Below are 19,695 nucleotides of genomic sequence, written 5' to 3'. Positions count from 1 at the left end.
TGCACTACAATCTGATTCAAGGACAACTGGGTTAGGTCAATATGTGCCAGCCTTATCAGTGGCATCCACATCAGATGAATATTTTTTTTTTAAATTGGGGACAATTATCATGTCCATTCTAATTAAATTGAAGATTGTTGTATGTTGTATGTTCATGTAAGGGTGTGCATGAGACTGTAAGTGAGCAGAAGATTAAAATGGACAAAATGACATCCCATCCGGAAGTTGGATTTAACCCGATAACTGCCAGGTTTCTCTGAAATTTTGACGTTATGTGACCAAACCCCTTGCAAGAAGTGGTGGATTGCCATTTATGTTCACATTTTGTTAAAGCAATGCTGGCATTGGTAGTGCAGATTTACTTTGGGTGTTGATGTTTCCTAGATATTCTGAAATTTTCCAGTGAAAGGAAAGCCAAAGCTGTTGGTGTTGCAAATGATTCAGCGAACTTCTATGGCAGCATTAACTTCCACATAAATGTGGTTGCCTGGAGCTGCCAATATTGATGGCCGAGACTCCGCTTTCTTTCCATTACATGGTGACCAGGAAATTCTCTCACTCTTCTGGTTCCAGGGATGAGGCACTTCCTGCCTGAGGACAGATTAGAGAGGTTGGGGTTGTTCTCCTCGGTGAGAGGAAGACAAAGAGGAGATTTGATAAAAGTTTTCAAAATCACAAGGGACTGGATAAAGTGGATAGGGAAAATCTCTTACTGTGTAAAAAAGATCATGAGAGGGCAAAGATTTAAAGTGATTCGCAAAAAAAAGGTGATTTCTTGAAAAACATCATTTTAACTCACTGGGTGTGTCAGAACTGGAATGTGCTGTCAGGAGGTAGGGATCAAATGAGGCCATTAGATAACTGTTTTGATATTTATAAGGATATGTGGAAAAGGCAGAAGAATCGCACAAAGTCAAGATGTTTATTTAGAGAGCTGGTGCTGACAGCACTATCACATTTCTGTGATTCTGTATTGTGTATGGATTTACAGCTTGATAATCAACCCATTTAGCTGAGTTATGTATGTACCTTCCTTGACCATCGAGCTTTGGGGTTGATATTGCACTCGGAGGCAAAGATACTACACATGTTGCAATGCAAGATCTCCTCACAAGATGAGTAAACAATAACAATTAAGGCAGGCCAAGCAATCTCACAATGACTACCCCATGTTTGGAGCCACTTTCCATCCTAGTTGTGAGAAAGAGTTTACTCAAGGTGGTTGCTTTACAGATTTTCTTTCCATGGGATTGTCAAGATTTCTTGACAAATAACCTGAAGCTTTGTCCCGTGATAGTCCACTGTCCTTGTTGTCTTCACACCTGAAAGTACAGTTTCCAGTCAGCTGATTGGAGATAGAGAACATCCATTCAGAATTGATGACCCCTTTCAGAAACCCAGGCATTGAATCACAGATGCAATTAAATGAATGTCATGAAGAATGTCATCAAACAAGCCTTGGCATAGTGATGACGTGCTTCAGATATCAGTACAGATCTGGAAGTGCCCTTTTCAAGCTGCTTCTACATGATTCAAGTCCTGTGCTTTGAGCTTCAGTGGAGGCAGGCTGCTTCTTATATTCTTCTGTTGCGTAAAAACTAAATACTGTGGCTTCTGTAAATTTGAAATTAAATCCAAGTGCTGGAGAAATTCAGTGAGTCAGGCAGCGTTGTGGAGACAGAAACATTTTTAACATTTTGAGTGCATTACCACTCTTCTTCAGGACTCATGTTGGACTCAAAACATTAGCTCTATTTCTCACTGCTCTAAATGTTGAGTTGTTACTGATGGACATCCTTTGGGCTTTGGAATCCCAAAGACCTTTGCTTATGCATAGTCAACCATTGAGCAACATATTGAGCAAGGATTGGTTGGGGTAGGGTGTGTTTGAGGGGCCAGTAACATGGGAGAAATGAATGCATTTCCTGTGGAGGCCATAATGTCATGGTCCCTTTCACTGTTATCTGTCTCTATGCCCAGGCGCACTTCAGTGGCATGACTATTCTCAAAAACACTCTGCCGCATTTCAGTGAGATTAGCAATCATTTGTTTTATTTGCTCAAGGTGGCAATGCAGAGCCTCTCAGTCCTTACTGCACGACTGCAGGTGCTTGTTTGATTGCCTTGTTTTGGTGCTGCATTCAGTTGCCTGCTCTATTGATGGAAGAAGACTTTATCGCAATGGCCTGCAACAGAATCCCAGTTGTGTTTGAGGCAGGTTTCTTCAATCATGTACAGTAGGCTGAAAACACATGTCAGTACAGTACATCTCACATGCTCTGCTATTGCTGCTCTAGAAGCAACTCTTTATCATCAATTGTTGGCCTTGAGTCATGCAGGATAGATCAAGAAAGGATGGCAGATTTCCTTCTCTAACATGCATTAATAACCCAGGTGATAATTTGATATTAGCATTCAATTCCAGATTTTATTAATGAAACTTGCATTCCACCAGCTGGCACATCTCAAACCTATGTTCTCAGCACATCAGGCTGGGTTTCTCGATTAATGGTCTAGTGAGACAGCTCCCACACCTCAAGTAATAACCCATGATTAGACTTGAAAAGGCAGAATGATGAAGTTGGGGTGATGCATCCTCACCTTCCTCATTCTGCTTTCTTGTTATGTTGCTTTCTACATTGGATTCCTGAGAGTGGCAGCACATTCCCACTGCTAATCCCTTCTGCCACCTCTATATAAAGATATATTGTCATGGTTTTGTCAGCCAGAGGGACAGGCTAATGTACTGGGAACTTGGTTCAAAACCCAGCATAACAGCTGGTGAAATTTAAATTCAGTTCATGAACATGTCTATAAACATGTCTCAGACATGGTGATGATGAAACTATCATTGATTGTAGTAAAAGCCTTTCTGAGACGTTAATGGTTCAGTTCATCTCCATACCCAGGACAACGTATTTTACTCTGAACCTCCTTCTGAAATAGTCAAGAAAGCCAACCAGTTTAAAGGCATTTAAGGATTGCTAAAAACATTGACCTTGCTACCAAGTCTTAATATCCCAAGAAGAAAAAAGAAAAGTCTTTTTTCATTTCTCTAGCAGGTTTCTTCCCTTTATTGATCGGGAAAGGTACCTTCCTGTGGGCAGGGTGCTGAAGGGAAAACCCTATCAGATTATTCTTGGTGACGCAATGGCTGACTTCCTCGATTATGGTCCCTGTTTAGTTACATGAAGCTTTCCCACGTTGACTGGATATCAACTTCCTGTAGTAGGCAGCCTTGTCATGCAGTGGGAAGTCGCTCTGCCATTGACAAAATGCCAACAGTGTCGTGATTGTAAATTGTCTGCTGACTCTTGGGGTTGGGGGTGGGGGTGGAGATGAGGGTGGGGTAGGGGAGAGTTGGTATGGAGAAGAGGTGACATGTCTGCTTCCAGAAATAGCCAATAAAATGACTGCAAGGTGAGATTCCGGTTTAACAAATCCTGCTTTGCCCACTCCGACCTTTGGAACCTGATAATTTTTTTTTGACCCAACTGATTGGAAAATGCAACTAAATAAAACAATACGTCTCATTATGTTCAAAGGCTGTAAATTATGTTGAAGGCTAAAGAATGAACCTTACAGCTTCTCAAACATTAAAATTGGAATGGTTCTTGGAAGTGGCTGCCAAAGACACTAATCAAGTGAGTACGCTTTATAATTTTCTAGCTAACTAATTTGTTCTTGGTCACAATCTTCAATTCCTTCTGAGATAGAGATTTGATTCTTGCAGAGTTGTCATAAACATGACACAACATATGTAAGAACAGCAAATTAGATTCACAGAATGCCAGCTTGAAGTTCATTCAGCCAAGAATACTAAACTGGTTCAAAATACTGAGCAAGTCCTGCACACCAGTGATTAGAAAACTAAAATAAAACAATGGAAGTAGAGGATGAGGATTTGTTCTCTGATTCTGGGGGTGTTTCAAGTTTTAGTCAGATCCACTTGAGCTAATTAAATTAATATACATTGCATCAAATTGTGCATTCAGTGGTAGGATGAGTGAGAAAAATCATTCCTTCTTACAGGATCTGAGGTCAAGCTTCAAGGTTTAATGACAAGTCACAGGTTAAACTGATATTCTCAGGAAAGTAGGAGAATGAGGTGATCCCATTTAAACAGAACAATGTTCTGAAGACACTTGCCAAGCTAGACACTGAGAGGGTGCTTCTGTAGGCAAGAGAATCTAGTACATAAGGGAAGAGTCACAGGTTAAAGGGTTTCTCCTTGACTCACACTAATGATCATTAAAACATTTCATTTTGCTCAAACAATGCGTGAGTCCATGTACAACTCTGTAAAACTATACTGAGTATTTGTCAGTCTGACATAGCATTGGGACACACCTATTAGAATCATAGAGTCATAGAGATGTACAGCATGGAAACAGATCCTTCAGTCCAACTGGTCCATGCCGACCAAATATCCCAACCCAATCTAAACCCACCTTCCATCACGCAGCCCATATTCCTCCTTCTATTCCCCTCCCCCCACCTTATCTCAGTCCCAACCCCCGGATTCAGCATCGCCTTCTTGACGTGCAATCTTCTTCCCGACCTCTCCGCCCCCACCCCCTCTCCGGCCTATCACCCTCACCCTCACCTCCTTCCACCTATCGTATTTCCAGCGCCCTCCTCCAAATTCCCTCCCCCCTACCTTTTATCTCAGCCCGCTTGGCACACCAGCCACACTCCTGAAGAAGGGCTTATGCCCGAAACGTCAATTCTTCTGCTCCTCGGATGCTGCCTGGCCTGCTGTGTTTTTCCAGCACCACATTTTTCAACTCACTTCTATTCATATACCCATCCAAATGCCTTTTAAATGTTGCAATTGTACCAGCCTCCACCACTTCCTCTGGCAGTTCATTCCATACATGTAACACCCTCTGCATGAAAAAAGTTACCCCTTAGGTTTCTTTTACATCTTTCCCCTTTCACCCTAAACCTATGCCCTCTAGTTCTGGACTCCCCCACCCCAGGGAGTCTATTTATGTTATCCATGCCCATCATGATTTTGTAAACCTCTATAAGGTCACTCCTCAGCCTCCGATGCTCCAGGGAAAACAGCCCTAGCCTATTCAACCTCTCCCTATAGCTCAAATCCTCCAACCTTGGCAACATCCTTGTAAATCTTTCCCAAACCCTTTCAAATTTCACAACATCTTTCCGATAGGAAGGAGACCAGAATTGCAGGCAATAGTCCATCAGTAGCCTAACTAATGTCCTGTACAGCCACAACATGACTTCCCAACTCATGTATGCAATACTCTGGCCAATGAAGGAAAGCATACCAAATGCCTTCTTCACTATCCTATCTACCTGCGACTCCACTTTCAAGGAGCTATGAACCTGCACTACAAGGTCTCTTTGTTCAACAACACTCCCAAGGACCTTACTATTAAGTGTATAAGGCCTGCTAAGATTTGCTTTCCCAAAATGCAGCACCTCATAAACTAAACTCCATCTGCCAATCCTCAGCCCATTGGCCCATCTGATCAAGATCCCATTGTAATCTGAGATAACCTTATTCGCTGTCCATTACACCTCTAATTTTGGTGTCATCTGCAAACTTACTAACAATACCTCTTATGCTCGCATCCAAATCATTTATATAAATGATGAAAAGTAGTGGATCCAGCATCGATCCTTGTGGCACACCACTGGTCACAGGCCTCCAGTCTGAAAAACAATCCTCCACCATCACCCTCTGTCTTCTACCTTTGAGTCAGTTCTGTGTCCAATTGGCTAGTTCTCCCTGTATTCCATGAGATCTAACCTTGCTAACCAGTCTCCCATGGGGAATGTTGTAAAATGCCTTACTGAAGTCCATATAGATCATGTCCACTGTTCTGCCCGCAACAATCCTCTTTGTTACTTCTTCAGAAAACTCAATCAAGTTTGTGAGACATGATTTCCCATACACAAAGCCATGTTGACTATACCTAATAAGTCCTTGCCTTTCCAAATATATGTACATCCTGTCCCTCAGGATTCCCTCCAACAACTTGCCCAACACCGACTTCAGGCTCACCGGTCTATAGTTCCCTGGATTGTCCTTACCACCTTTCTTAAACTGTGGCACCACGTTTGCCAACTTCCAGTCTTCCGGCACCTCACCTGTGACTATTGATCATATAAATATCCCAGTAAGAGGTCCAGCAATCACTTCTCTAGCTTCTCACAGAGTTGTCAGGAACACCTGATCAGGTCCTGGGGATTTATCCACCTTTATGCAATTCAAGACATCCAGCACTTCCTTCTCTGTAATATGGGCATTTTTCAAGATGTCACCATCTATTTACCTACATTTTATATCTTCCATGTCCTTTTCCACAGTAAATATCCATGCAAAATACTCATTTAGTATCTCCCCCATCTCCTGTGGCTCCATACAAAGGCCACCTTGCTTATCTTTGAGGGGTCCTTTCTTTCCCTAGTTACCCTTTTGTCCTTACTGTATTTGTAAAATCCCTTTGGATTCTCCTTAACTCTATTTGCCAAAGCTATCTCATGTCCCCGTTTTGCCCTCCTGATTTCCCTCTTAAGTATACTCCTACTTCCTTTATACTCTTCTAAGGATTTACTCGATCTATCCTGTCTACACCTGACATATGCTTTCTTCTTTTTCTTAACCAAACCCTCGGTTTCTTTCGTCATCCAGCATTCCCTATACCTACCAGCCTTTCTTTCACCCCAACAGGAATATACTTCCTCTGGACTCTCGTTATCTCATTTCTGAAGGCTTCCCATTTTCCAGCCGTCCCTTTACCTGCGAACATCTGGCCCCAATCTTTTGAAAGTTCTTGCCTAATACCATCAAAATTGGCTTTTATCCAATTTAGAACTTTAACTTTTAGATCTGGTCTATCCTTTTCCATCACTATTTTAAATCTGATAGAATTATGGTCACTGGCCCCAAAGTGCTCCCCCACTGACACCTCAGTCACCTGCCCTGCCTTATTTCCCAAGAGTAGGTCAAGTTTTGCACCTTCTCTAATAGATACATCCACATACTGAATCAGAAAATTGTCTTGTACACACTTAACAAATTCCTCTCCATCTAAATCTTAACACTCTGGCAGTCCCCGTCTATGTTTGGAAAGTTAAAATCTCCTACCATAACTACCCCACTATTCTTACAGATAACTGAGATCTCCTTTCAAGTTTGTTTCTCAATTTCCATCTGACTATTAGGGCGTCTATAATACTATCCCAATAAGGGGATCATCCCTTTCTTATTTCTCAGTTCCACCCAAATAACTTCCCTGGATGTATTTCTGGGAATATCCTCCCTCAGTACAGCTGTAATGCTATCCCTTATTAAAAACACCACTCTCCTTCCTCTTTTGCCTCCCTTTTCTATCCTTCCTGTGGCAATTGTATCCTGGAACATTAAACTGCCAATCCTGTCCATCCGTGAGCCATGTTTCCGTAATTGCTATGTCTCCTAGTCTCATGTTCCCAACCATGCCCTGAGTTCATCTGCCTTCCCTGTGAGGCCTCTTGCATTGAAAGGAATGAAGTTTAATTTATCAGTCCTATCTTGTTCTCAGCTTTGTCCCTCCCTGTCCTGACTGTTTGACTTGCCTTTTTTCTCAACTGTACCGGTCTCAGATTAAAATGTGTCCTCATTAAAATGGTTCCTCCCCCCCCCCCCCCCCCCCCCCCCCCCCCCCATCAACCTTACTAGTTTAATCCTCCTGAACAGCTCTTGCAAATCTCTCTGCCACTGTTTTAGTCCCCTTCCATTTAAATGCAATCTGTTGTTCTACCTCAAAACAGCTTCCAATGATCCAAAAATGTGAATCCTTCTCCCATACACCAGCTCCTCAGCCACACATTCATCAGCTCTATCCTCCTATTCCTGCCCTCACTAGCTCGTAGCACTGGGAGTAATCCAAATATTACTACACTTAAGGACCTCCTTATTAAAGTCCTGCCGAAGTCCTCTGTAATCACCCTTCAGAATCTCCAAATTTTCCCTTCCTACGTCGTTGGTTTAAAAACTGAGCTATCTTGAGAATTTAACTTAAAAGAAGTTTGGAATTTACATATCAAAGAACAGGAACCAACATATCCCAATGTAAAAGATGGAAGTTTTAATATAAGATTGTTTACTGTATCACATCTCCGTGACACACTTTTGGAATATTGCATGCAATTCTGGTCTCCTTCCTAGCGTAAAGATGTTGTGAAACTTGAAAGTTCAGAAAAGATTTACAAGGATGTTGCCAAGGTTGGAGGATTTGAGTTATAGAGAGAGGTTGAATAGGCTGGGGCTGTTTTCCCTGGAGTGTTGGAGGCTGAGGGGTGACCTTATAGGAATATATAAAATCATGAGGACTATGGATAGGATAAGTAGACAAGGTCTTTTCCCTGGGTGGAGGACTCCAGAACTCGAGGGCATAGGTTTAGAGTGAGAGGGGAAAGATATAAAAGAGACCTAAGGGGTAATTTTTTCACGCAGAGGTTGGTGCATGTGTAGAATGAGCTGCTAGAGGAAGTAGTGGAAGTGAGTACAATTGCAACATTTAAAAGGCATTTGGATGGGTATATGAATAGGAAAGGTTTGGAGGGATATGGGCCGGTGCTGGCAGGTGGGACTAGATTGGGTTGGGTATCTGATCAGCATGGACGGGTTGGACCAAAAAGTCCGTTTCCGTGCTGTACATCTTCAAGACTCTATGACACTGAACTCGTTTGGTTATAAATTCTGTGAGCATGATCTTATTCTCCACAAAAACCTGTTGAATGAGTGGCACTCCGAAAGCTAGTGCTTCCAAATAAACCTGTTAGACTATGACCTGGTGTTGTGTGATTTTTACCTTTGTCCACCCCAGTCCAACACCGACACCTCCAAGGCATGGTTCACTGAAAGGATACTAAATCTTTCCAATTCTTTTCCCCAGAAGCTTGTTGTTGCTGTGTTATTGATTATATTTAAGGATCAAATAAGCAAATGTTTGGCGTCTCAGGAAATCATTCAAAGGCAGCATCTCCAACAGTGCAGCATTTCCACAATTTTTCAGTGGAGTATCAGTTTTAATCCAGGGTTCAAGCTTTGAAGTGGAATTTGAATGCAAAATCTTGTTGCTCAGAGGCTAGAGTCAGAGGTGAGCAACCAGAAGGGAATTCGCGAAGCATTTATTAAGTTAGGTCAATTGTGCCTGTAGCTTCCACATATTTTTCTCAGTCTAAAATGCCTATTCCATTTGTGCACAATTAATGCACTGAAAACAGCAGAAATATCCGTTCCTCGATTTTTGAACATAATTTTCAAATACAGGCTGGTAGCAGCAACTGTCCACTTGCATACTGGAAAACCATGACATTTTTCAAGCTTGTTTGTTGATTTGTTGGAAAAAAATAAAGAAGTGAGGAAACTTCCCACTTGCCACAAAATACCTGGAAAATGTAGGTAATTACAATACATTTACAAATGAAAGAAAGATGTGCTGCAGTCAAGAAGATGCCTTTGCCATGAAATTGATCTATGTTAGTACCATAGTATAGGCTCATTGTGAATTGAGAGAATTTTTATGGTATTCTGAGAGAGGAAAGGAGCAGAACAGATTGCATCAGATCAGCATTTGTTTAATTATATGTAACAACAAGAGAAACAATGAAAGCTTAATTCAAAAATTTTCACAGAAGGAGAAGAGGGATATAGAAATATTATGTTCTTGCAACATCTCGCAGTAATGCATGGATTAGCACTTCAAAGCCGGTGTGCTCTGGTCATGATGATTGGAAAGATTTAAAACCAAGTGATGTGACGATAAATGAAATGATTTCACTTTGTGGCAGTCACTCCTATAAATATGCCCCACTGGTTTCACTTGGTCATATTAAATTGGGAGTTGAACAAATCATTCAAAGTTAACATCTCCAGCATTATTATGCTTCTTTCATCTTTCATTATGATCTACTTTCAGGCATAGACAGTGCCTGGCTTAACAAGATACACAAGCTTTATCCAGCATTGTGTCTGCATTCTTCCCCTATTTCCTTAGGGCACATGCCATGCTTAATCTCAGGAAAAGTAAACAATAGCTTCATCGAAACAGGCAAACTTGTAACTGGAAGTTGGGAACAATTCTTATATTATTCAATCGTAGAGATGCTATGGATATGTTGAGTCATTAAGGATTCTAACTCAGTCCAAAGTATTTCAATTTTTATAAGCTGGATTACATTACATAGTCAAGACTTGAGATGCCACATGGTGTACTTTGCACAAGAAAACATAATGTGCCAAAAAAAGTTAATTGTGTTTATATGAGTGTCTTACTGGTGCATTTATCCTGATAGGAAAATTTACAGTTAGACATTGACTTGGAAGTTGTGTAGCCATCTTCCTTTGGATTTCAGTTTTATTGTTCACAGAATTTTCATTCATGTATGCTCTGAATGGAGTTTCTTTTCCTGTTGACTCATTGCCTTTTACTGTCAGAAATAGGCAGCAGATTCCAAGTCTACCTTGACCACAGCAGCCATCAAACCTATACTGTTGATATTATTCTGACGCACATATGAGTCATATAGTCAATTGAAACAAATTGTCCTCACAGGCCATTCACCTTGGTAATTTTGGAATATCTGCACAGATCTCTACTGATCAAAATCCTGAAACTACCTGTGTAATCACTGGTATTGAATTCTTCTGTCTGCTGGTATGGAAATACAGTTAAAACCCATCGTCATCTCTAGTGGGGTATTAAAACTAAGAAATAAATTTGCTTGCATAAATTTTCGGCCTACCCTGAATTCAAATGTGCCTTTGTTTAGCATTTTCGAAGTGAAATAAGGATTACCTGGCCTGAGTTTAATGTTCAGACAAAACAGGAATCATGTTACCTTGCTTCTACGCCTTCAGTGTAAATGCGCCATTAAGGAAGAAAACTATTGTTCCCTGAACAGACTTCCAAACATTAAATCACTAGTTTATGAATGGATTTAATTTTGTATAATTGCACATTGAAGACCTGGATTTATTGTGAACTGTTGATTGATGAAACTGACAAGAAAAATAAACTGTACATTCTCAGGATCAATCTATTCAGATTAGATGAATAGATTGACCCTTCAAATTTTCAACTGTTTTTAACTCCCTTAAATCGGTCAATCAAATCTGTATTGTGAAGAAACATGACACCGATCCTTTGAAGAGCTTCACATAGCTGCAGAATGTCACAGATCAATTCTCCTTCACAATAATCAGTTGACTGTAATAAACAATGAAGGAAGTCCACGCTGGATGCAATGCAATAGTTCAGAGGTATTTGAGTGAATATGTGGTGATTGTATGTAACTGAGAACTTTTGCATATTTATGTATAAATTCCAGAAAAAAAGACAAACTACACCCCTTTTCATGGTTAGTGATTCTCTAGCGGCTGGTATTCTCTGTCCAGCATCCTAGGATTCATATAGTCCTCTTGTTCCAAATGCATCCCATATCATATTATTAGTATTATTACAACCTCTTAAGCTGACTGGCTATGAGCAAAGGATATAAGTAATAGATAAACTAATTCTGGATAAATTCAAGATTAATTTATTTTTGCTGTTTATGGGCTTCAGGCTACTGTTAGCAGCCATACATTGATATGATGAGCTGGACATCATTAAGCATAATAGTACGGTGTGTGTGCCGTTCGAACACTAAACAAATATCAAAAGAGATGATGGGATAATGAACTGATAGGTGAAATTTGGACAAAAATGATGACTATAGAGCCAAGAAAGACATCAATAAGTGTAAACAAAATGTCACATTGACACCAGATGTATATGTATAAACTCCCAATAAACTCCTGCAATAAACTAGAATGTTAACTAGTTGTGAGAGCATATGGACATGGACAAACAAAAAAGGTACATTAGGCCTTATGAAAAGTAACAGTAAGATCAGTGTCTGGTATATCTGTGTTTACCATATATTGCAGTATTTTGTAACAATGCATAACAAATCATGTAATTTTAAAGTCTAGGCCTGAAGGCAGATCTTGATTTTGCCTTTCCTTTGACCAGTTTATCTTGAACATAAACACACAGTGTAGCATCAAACCACACAATATTAATGAGACCTTTAGAGTTAGCAGTGCAGTTTAGGTGTCATATAAAATAAATGTTACTGTAATAAATGCTCATTATGCACACTTCCCAAAATTCAAGCTTTATTTCAGGCAGTAGAATGATGTGAATTTTAACAAGTTGTCAATATAACATTGTTCTTTTTGCAATTGTGATCAAGGTAAATTTTCTACGTGATTCAATTTCAAGAAATACCTAAATTTTCTTATTAAAGTTATGAAATGGGTTTACAGATGTTATTTGGCTACATCAGAAATTAAAATCATGATCTCCTAATTGGGAGTTTATACATATACATCTGGTGTCAATGTGACATTTTGTTTACACTTATTGATGTCTTTCTTGGCTTTATAGTCATCCTTTTTGTCCAAATTTCACCTATCAATTCATTATCCCATCATCTCTTTTGATTATTGATCCAATAATTTAGGTCATAACATGCTACAAATTAAGCAAACTCCTCAAAAGTCACTGAACACATGTCAGTTGAGAACAACAATCCACATTGCACTGCCATAGAAAGTTTTCGGATCTCTCTTGACTACAATGAAGATGCAGAAAGTATGGTAAGCCAACAATCTCATTAGCATGTCATCATTTTGATCTTTTTACAATGATGAGGACAATATGAAATCTGGCAAATTTCTTCAAAATGAATTGTAAACAGGACAATGAAACAGATCCAAATCAGCAAATATCAAAGGTTTTCATTCAAACAATTATTAACACATGGAAAGATCAAAGGATCAAGGAATGGACATGGAAATCATTTAAGAACCAATGTGATTTGATTTGATTTAATTTATTGTCACATGTACCTAAGTACAGTGAAAAGCTTTGCTTGTGAGCAACACGGACAGATCATAGTAAGCAAGGACACACAGATCATAGCGTGAAAAGACACTTGGTCAGATTAAGGCATAAAGATTATACCACACAGGACGTAAGTGAGGCAAGATCAACTTTAACCAGATCAGCATTATTTGAAGTTAGAGAGTCCATTCATCAGTCTAATGCCAGCAGAGAAAAAGCTGTTATTGAACCTGTTGGTGTGTGTGTGTGTGTGTGTGTTCAAGCTTCTGTATCTTCTGCCTGATGAAAGAGGTCACAATGGTTAAATATAAGGTTTTGGTGGATAGATTAAGTAAAATGAACACAATAGTGTTGTTTATTCATAACTATACAATCTACTGACCCTGTTGTAATTATGCCTTTACTGTTAGCTAACATAAGAGTTTAAGGCATCCACTGGATGGAGCATTGGGCAGTTATCCAGGGCAGATGTAGTTGGAGAAAGTCAGATCTCCTCATTACTATCAGTCTAATGTCATTTGTATATGATTATTGTTATGTGATTGACCTTATCTGATCACCTAAGATCAACATCTCTTTTGCTGTGAGTTATTTGTGGTTCTACCAGAAAGTCACTAAGCTGATATAACAGGAAGGATAGATTTTCTATCAGCCTTTTCAGAGATGTTATCACACACCAATGGAATGCAGGACATGAAACCAGGTCTCCAGGCTCAGCGGGAGGGACACTACCACTGCACCACTAGAGTCCTCCATGAAGAAGGATTAATTGTAGCATTCTACTTCAGGTACCCATGCTTTATCATCACAATTTATATCATCTGCATATTTAATCAAGTTTTTAACAATTTGCTTTAATATCTAATAGTGTGTGAGGTCAAAGTTTGTTCGTTTGATCCTTTGAAGAGTGGAATGTATTTCTGCATTAAAAACACAATAAAAATGAAAGCTTCTTTTGATGTTTGCACAGTGTTCATAAGCTTCATTATCATATCTACATCAATATTTAGAAACAATTGCTTTTAAGTAGACAGTGCAGGGATACCCAGTGACCTTTCTCCTAAATAATACGTATCCTGTTTTGGATACTGTTGGAGGGGGAGTATCTACCAAGGGAAAGCCACGGCAGCCAGGTCTCTGGCACTGAGCCTGGCTCTGTGTCTCAGAAGGGAAGAGGTGAGAATAGGAGAGCAATAGTGGGAGGAGATTCAATTGTGAAAAGAACAGACAGGAGATTCTGTGGGCCCGGGCAAGACTCCCGGATGGTATGTTGCCTCCCATGTGCCAGGGTCAGGGATGTCTTGGATCGAGTCTGCAGGATTCTTAAGGGGAAGGGAGAGCAGCCAGAAGTTGCAGTACACATCGGTACCAATGACATAGCTAGGAAAAGGGAGGAGACCTTAAAAAGAGAAGATAGGGAATTACGTTGGAAGATAGAAGGCAGGACGAGCAGAATAGTAATCTCAGGATTGCTACCAGTGTCACATGCTAGGAACAGAGGGCGAGTGCAGATGAACACGTAGCTGCAGGGCTGGTGTAGAAGGGAGGGCTTCAGACATGTGGATCATTGGGATACATTCTGGTAAAGGTGGGATCTGTACAAGAAGGACCTGAACTGGAGGGTACCAGTATCCTGGGTGGAACATTTACTAGACCTCTTTGGGAGGGGTACATTTGATTGGTAGGGGGGTGAGAACCTGAGCTATAAATCAGATGATTCAGTAGTGAACAGCCAGATACATATGCAGAGAGTCTGTGAGGAGGGATAGGCATTTGATAGATTAAAATATGTCTATTTTAATGCAAGAAGTATCAGGAATAAAGGTGACAAAGTTGGAGAATGGAGCAGTACTTGGAACTACGGTGTTGTAGCCATTATGGAGACTTGGATATAACAGGGGCAGCAATGATTATTGGATGTTCCAGAGTTTAGATGTTTCAAAAGGAATGAGGGGTGAGGAAGTAAAAGAGGCGAGGGAGTGGCATTGATAATCACAGCTGCAGAAAAGGAGGTCATTGAGAAGGGTTTGTCGACAGGTTCAGTATGGGTGGAAACAGGACAGGAATACTTTATCGGGAGTTTTCTACAGGCTCCCCAGTCACATCAGAGACACAGAGGAGAAGATTGGGAGTCAGATTTTTGGAAGGGAAGGTGCAGAATTAATAAGGTTGTTGTCATGGGTGACTTTATATTAATATTGATCGAAACCTCCTTGGTTCAAATAGTTTGGATGGAGTAGTTTTTGTCAGGTGTGTCCAAGAAGGGTTCCTGATGCAATATGTAGTTAGGCTGACTAGAGGGGAGGCCATATTGAAGTTGGTACTTGGCAACGAACCATGCCAGGTGTCAGATCTCTGAGTGGGAGAGCATTTTGGTGATAGTGATCACAGCTCTCTGACCTTTACTTTACTCATGGAGAGGGATAAGAAGAGATGGTATAAGAAAGTATTTAATTAGGTGAGAGGCAATTACAGTGCTATTATGGAGGAGCTAGGGCACCTAAATTGGGAACAGATGTTCTCAGGGAAATGCACAACAGAAATGTGGAGGTTGTTTAGAAAGCACTTGCTGAGTGCTGGGCAGTTTTGTCCCACTGAGGCAAGGAAGGGGTGGTAGATTAAATCAACCTTGGGAGACAAGGGATGTGGAACTTCTAGTCAAGAGGAAGAATGAAGGTTGAGGAGGCAAGGATCAGACAGAGCTTTAGAGAGCTACAAGGTAGCCAAGAAGGACCTGAAGAATAGACTTATGAGAGCTAGAAGGGGGCAAGAAAAAGCTTTAGCGGTAAGGATGAAGGAAAACCCTAAGACGTTCTACACTTCTGTGAGGAACAAGAGGATGGCCAGAGTGAAGGTAGGACTGATCATGGATAGTGGAGGGAACTTATGCCTGGAGTTGGAGGGATTAGGGGAGGTGCTTAAGGAATTCCTTGCTTCAGTTTTCACTATTGAGAGGGACCTTGGCATTTCTGAGGACAGAATAAAACAGACTGATATGCTAGAAATGGTTGATGTTAGGAGGAGGATGTGCTGAAAATTAAAAAAAAAGGATAGATAAATCCCTGGGCCAGACGGGATAACCCCAAGGTTACTGCAGGAAAAAAGGGAAAAGATTGCTGCATCTTTGGTGATGATCTTTGTGTCCTCACTGTCCATTGGAGTAGTGCCAGATGATTGGAAGGTGGCATTTTTTTTTCCTTGTTTAAGAAAGAGAATAGGGATAATCCTGGGAATAACAAATTTGTCAGTCCTATATCAGTTTGATTAGAGATATTCAGCATGGCTTTGTGAGGGGCAGGTCTTGCCTAACAAACCTAAATGAATTCTTTGAGGATGTCACAAAACATATTGATGAAGGTAGAGCAGAGGATGTGGTGTACATGGGTTTTAGCAAGGTTTTTGTGTTCCCCATGGTAGGCTTGTTCAGAAAATAGGAAGGCATGGGATACAGGGAAATTTGGCAGTCCGGATACAGAACTGGCTGACCCACAGAAGACAGAGGGTGATGGTAGATGGAAAGTATTCAGCCTGGAACTTGGCGACCAGTGGTTCTGGGACCTCTGTTTTTTGTGATTTTTATAAACTACTTTGATAAGGAAGTGGCTGGTTGGGTTAGTAAGTTAGCCAATAGCACAAAGGTTGGTGGAGTTGTGGATAATGTGGAGGGCTGTTGTAGGTTGCAACGGGACATTGACATGATGCAGAACTGGGCTGATAAGTGGCTGATAGAGTTCAACCTGGAAAAGTGTGAAGGCATTCACTTTGGAAGGTTGAATTTGAATGCAGAGTTAAAGGCAGGATTCTTGGCAGTGTGGAGGAACAGAAGGATCTTGGGGTCCATGTTCATAGATCCCTCAAGGTTGCCATCCAAGCTGACAGGGTTGTTAAGAAGACGTATGGTGTGTTGGCTTTCATTAACAGGGGAATTGAGTTTGAGAATCACAAGGTTATGCTACAGCTCTATCAACCACACCTGGATTACTGTGTTCAGTTCTGGTCATCTCATTGTAGTAAGTTTTAGAGAGGATGCCGATGAGATTTATCAGAATGCTGCCCTGGACTGGAGAGCATGTCTTATGAAGAAAGGTTGAGGGAGTGAGGGCTCTCCTCATTGGAGCAAAGAAGGATGAGAGATGACTTGATAGAGGTGTACAAGATGTTGAGAGGCATACATAGAGTGGATAACCTGAAACATTTTACTCATCAAGGTTTATATAAAGATTTGTAGCTCAGGTGCTAGTTGCCGTGGTTGTGGGTGTATTCGCCAAGCTGGGAAGTTGATTTCCAGATATTTTGTCCCCTGCCTCAGTGATACAATGATCATAGGACAAGCCAAATAGAGGACAGCCGGAGAACTCCTTGATGTATGGCACTGATCCATGGATTCTATCAACAAGCACATTGACCTAGACCCAATATACTGACCACCATAATGAGCAACCAGAACTGGCAATTGGAAACAGCAGAACCAGAAACAAATAAATTCCAGAAGACACAGTACAGCAGCGCTTCACAAGAGACTCCAAAGCACTGAAGATGTCACCTAGACAGGGGACAAAACCTCTACAAATCAACTTCCCAGCTCATACCCACGACAACATTTTTGTCTCATGGCAGAAATGTCTATTATGAGGGTCATAATGTTAAGGTAATTGGAGGAAGGTTAGGGGAGATCTCAAAGGTAGATTCTTTCCACAGAGAGTGATGGGTGTGTGAAATGCACTGTCAGCAGTGATAGTAGAGATAGGATGTAGGTTTGCTCACTAAGCTGGAAGGTTCATTTTCAGATGTTTCATCACCATACTAAGTAACATCTTCAGTGAGCCTCCGGATGAAGCACTGCTGGTGTTTCCTGCTTTCTAGTTATATGTTTGGGCTTCCTAGGTCATTTCCTGTGATGATAAAATTTCTTATGGTGATGTAATTTCCCGTTCTTTTTCTCAGGGGGTGGTAGATGGGATCCAAGTCAACAGACTTGTCGGTAGAGTTCCGGTTGAAACGTCATGCTTATAGGAATTCTCGCGCATGTCTCTGTTTGGCTTGTCCTAGGATGGATGTGTTGTCCCAGTCGAAGCAGTGTCCTTCCTTATCTGTATGTAAGGAGACTAGTGAGAGAGGGTCATGTCTTTTTGTGGCTAGTTGGTGTTCATGTATCCTGGTGGCTAGTTTTCTGCTTGTTTGTCCAAGGTAACGTTTGTTACAGTCTTGCACGGTATTTTGTAAATGACATTTTGTTTTGCTTGTTGTCTATATAGGGTCTTTCAAGTTCATTAGCTGCTGTTTTAGTGTGTTGGTGGGTTTGTGGGCTACCATGATGCCAAGTGGTCTGAGTAGTCTGGCAGTCATTTTGGAAAGTCTTTGATGTGGGGGGGGGAATGGCTAGGGTTTCTGGACGCGTATTGTCTGCTTGTTTGGGTTTGTTGCTGAGAAATTGGCAGACTGTGTTCGTTGGGTACCCATTCTTTTTGAATACACTGTATCAATGATTTTTCTCTGCTTTGCATAGTTCCTCTTTGCTGCAGTGTGTGGTGTCTCCTTGAAATAATGTTTTGATGCAGCTTTGTTTGTGGATATTGGGATGATTGCTTCTGTAATTTAATATTTGGTCTGTATGTGTTATTTTCTGTAGACGCTGGTTTGAAGTTCCCCATTGGCTGTTCGCTCTACTGTGACATCTAGGAATGGCAGTTTGTTGTTGTTTTCCTTCTCTTTAGTGAATTTTATGCCAGTAAGGGTATCATTGATGATTGAATTATGTGGGAAGCTAAAGAAGTGATTGCTGGGCCTCTTGCTGAGATATTTGTATCATTGATAGTCACAGGTGAGGTGTCGGAAGACTGGAGGTTGGCAAATGTGGTACCACTGTTTAAGAAGGGCGGTAAAGACAAGCCAGGGAACTATAGACTAGTGAGCCTGACCTCAGTGGTGGGCAAGCTGTTGGAGGGAAGCCTAAGGGACAGGATGTACATGTATTTGGAAAGGCAATGACTGATTGTTGATAGTCAACATGGCTTTGTGCGTGGGAAATCATGTCTCACAAACTTGATTGAGTTTTTTGAAGTAGGAACAAAGAAGATTGATGAGGGCAGAGCAGTAGATGTGATCTATATGGACTTCAGTACGGCGTTCGACAAGGTTCCTCATGGGAGACTGATTAGCAAGGTTAGATCTCATGGAATACAGGGAGATCTAGCCATTTGGAAACAGAACTGGCTCAAAGGTAGAAGACAGAATGTGGTGGTGGAGGGTTGTTTTTCAGACTGGAGGCCTGTGACCAGTGGAGTGCCACAAGGATGGGTGCTGGGTCCTCTACTTTTTGTCATTTACATAAATGGTTTGGATGTGAGCATAAGAGGTACAGTCAGTAAGTTTGCAGATGACACCAAAATTGGAGGTGTAGTGGACAGTGAAGAGGGTTACCTCAGATTACAACAGGATCAGGGCCAGATGGGCCAATGGGCTGAGAAGTGGCAGATAGAGTTTAATTCAGATAAGTGCAAGGTGCTGCATTTTGGGAAAGCAAATCTTAACAGGACTTATACACTTAATAGTAAGGTCCTAGGGAGTGTTGCTGAACAAAAAGACCTCGGAGTGCAGGTTCATAGCTCCTTGAAAGTGGAGTCACAGGTAGATAGGATAATGAAGAAGGCTTTTGGTATACTTTCCTTTACTGATCACAGCATTGAGTACAGGAGTTGGGAGGTCATGTTGCAGATGAACAGGACATTGGTTAGGCCACTGTTGGAACATTGTGTGCAATTCTGGTCTCCTTCCAATCGGAAAGA

This window comes from Chiloscyllium plagiosum, unplaced genomic scaffold, assembly GCF_037043375.1.
Source record: "Chiloscyllium plagiosum isolate Xiang-an unplaced genomic scaffold, Cpla_swu_hap1 HiC_scaffold_23, whole genome shotgun sequence".
Classification (NCBI taxonomy): domain Eukaryota; kingdom Metazoa; phylum Chordata; class Chondrichthyes; order Orectolobiformes; family Hemiscylliidae; genus Chiloscyllium; species Chiloscyllium plagiosum.
This window is presented reverse-complemented; position numbering follows the sequence as displayed.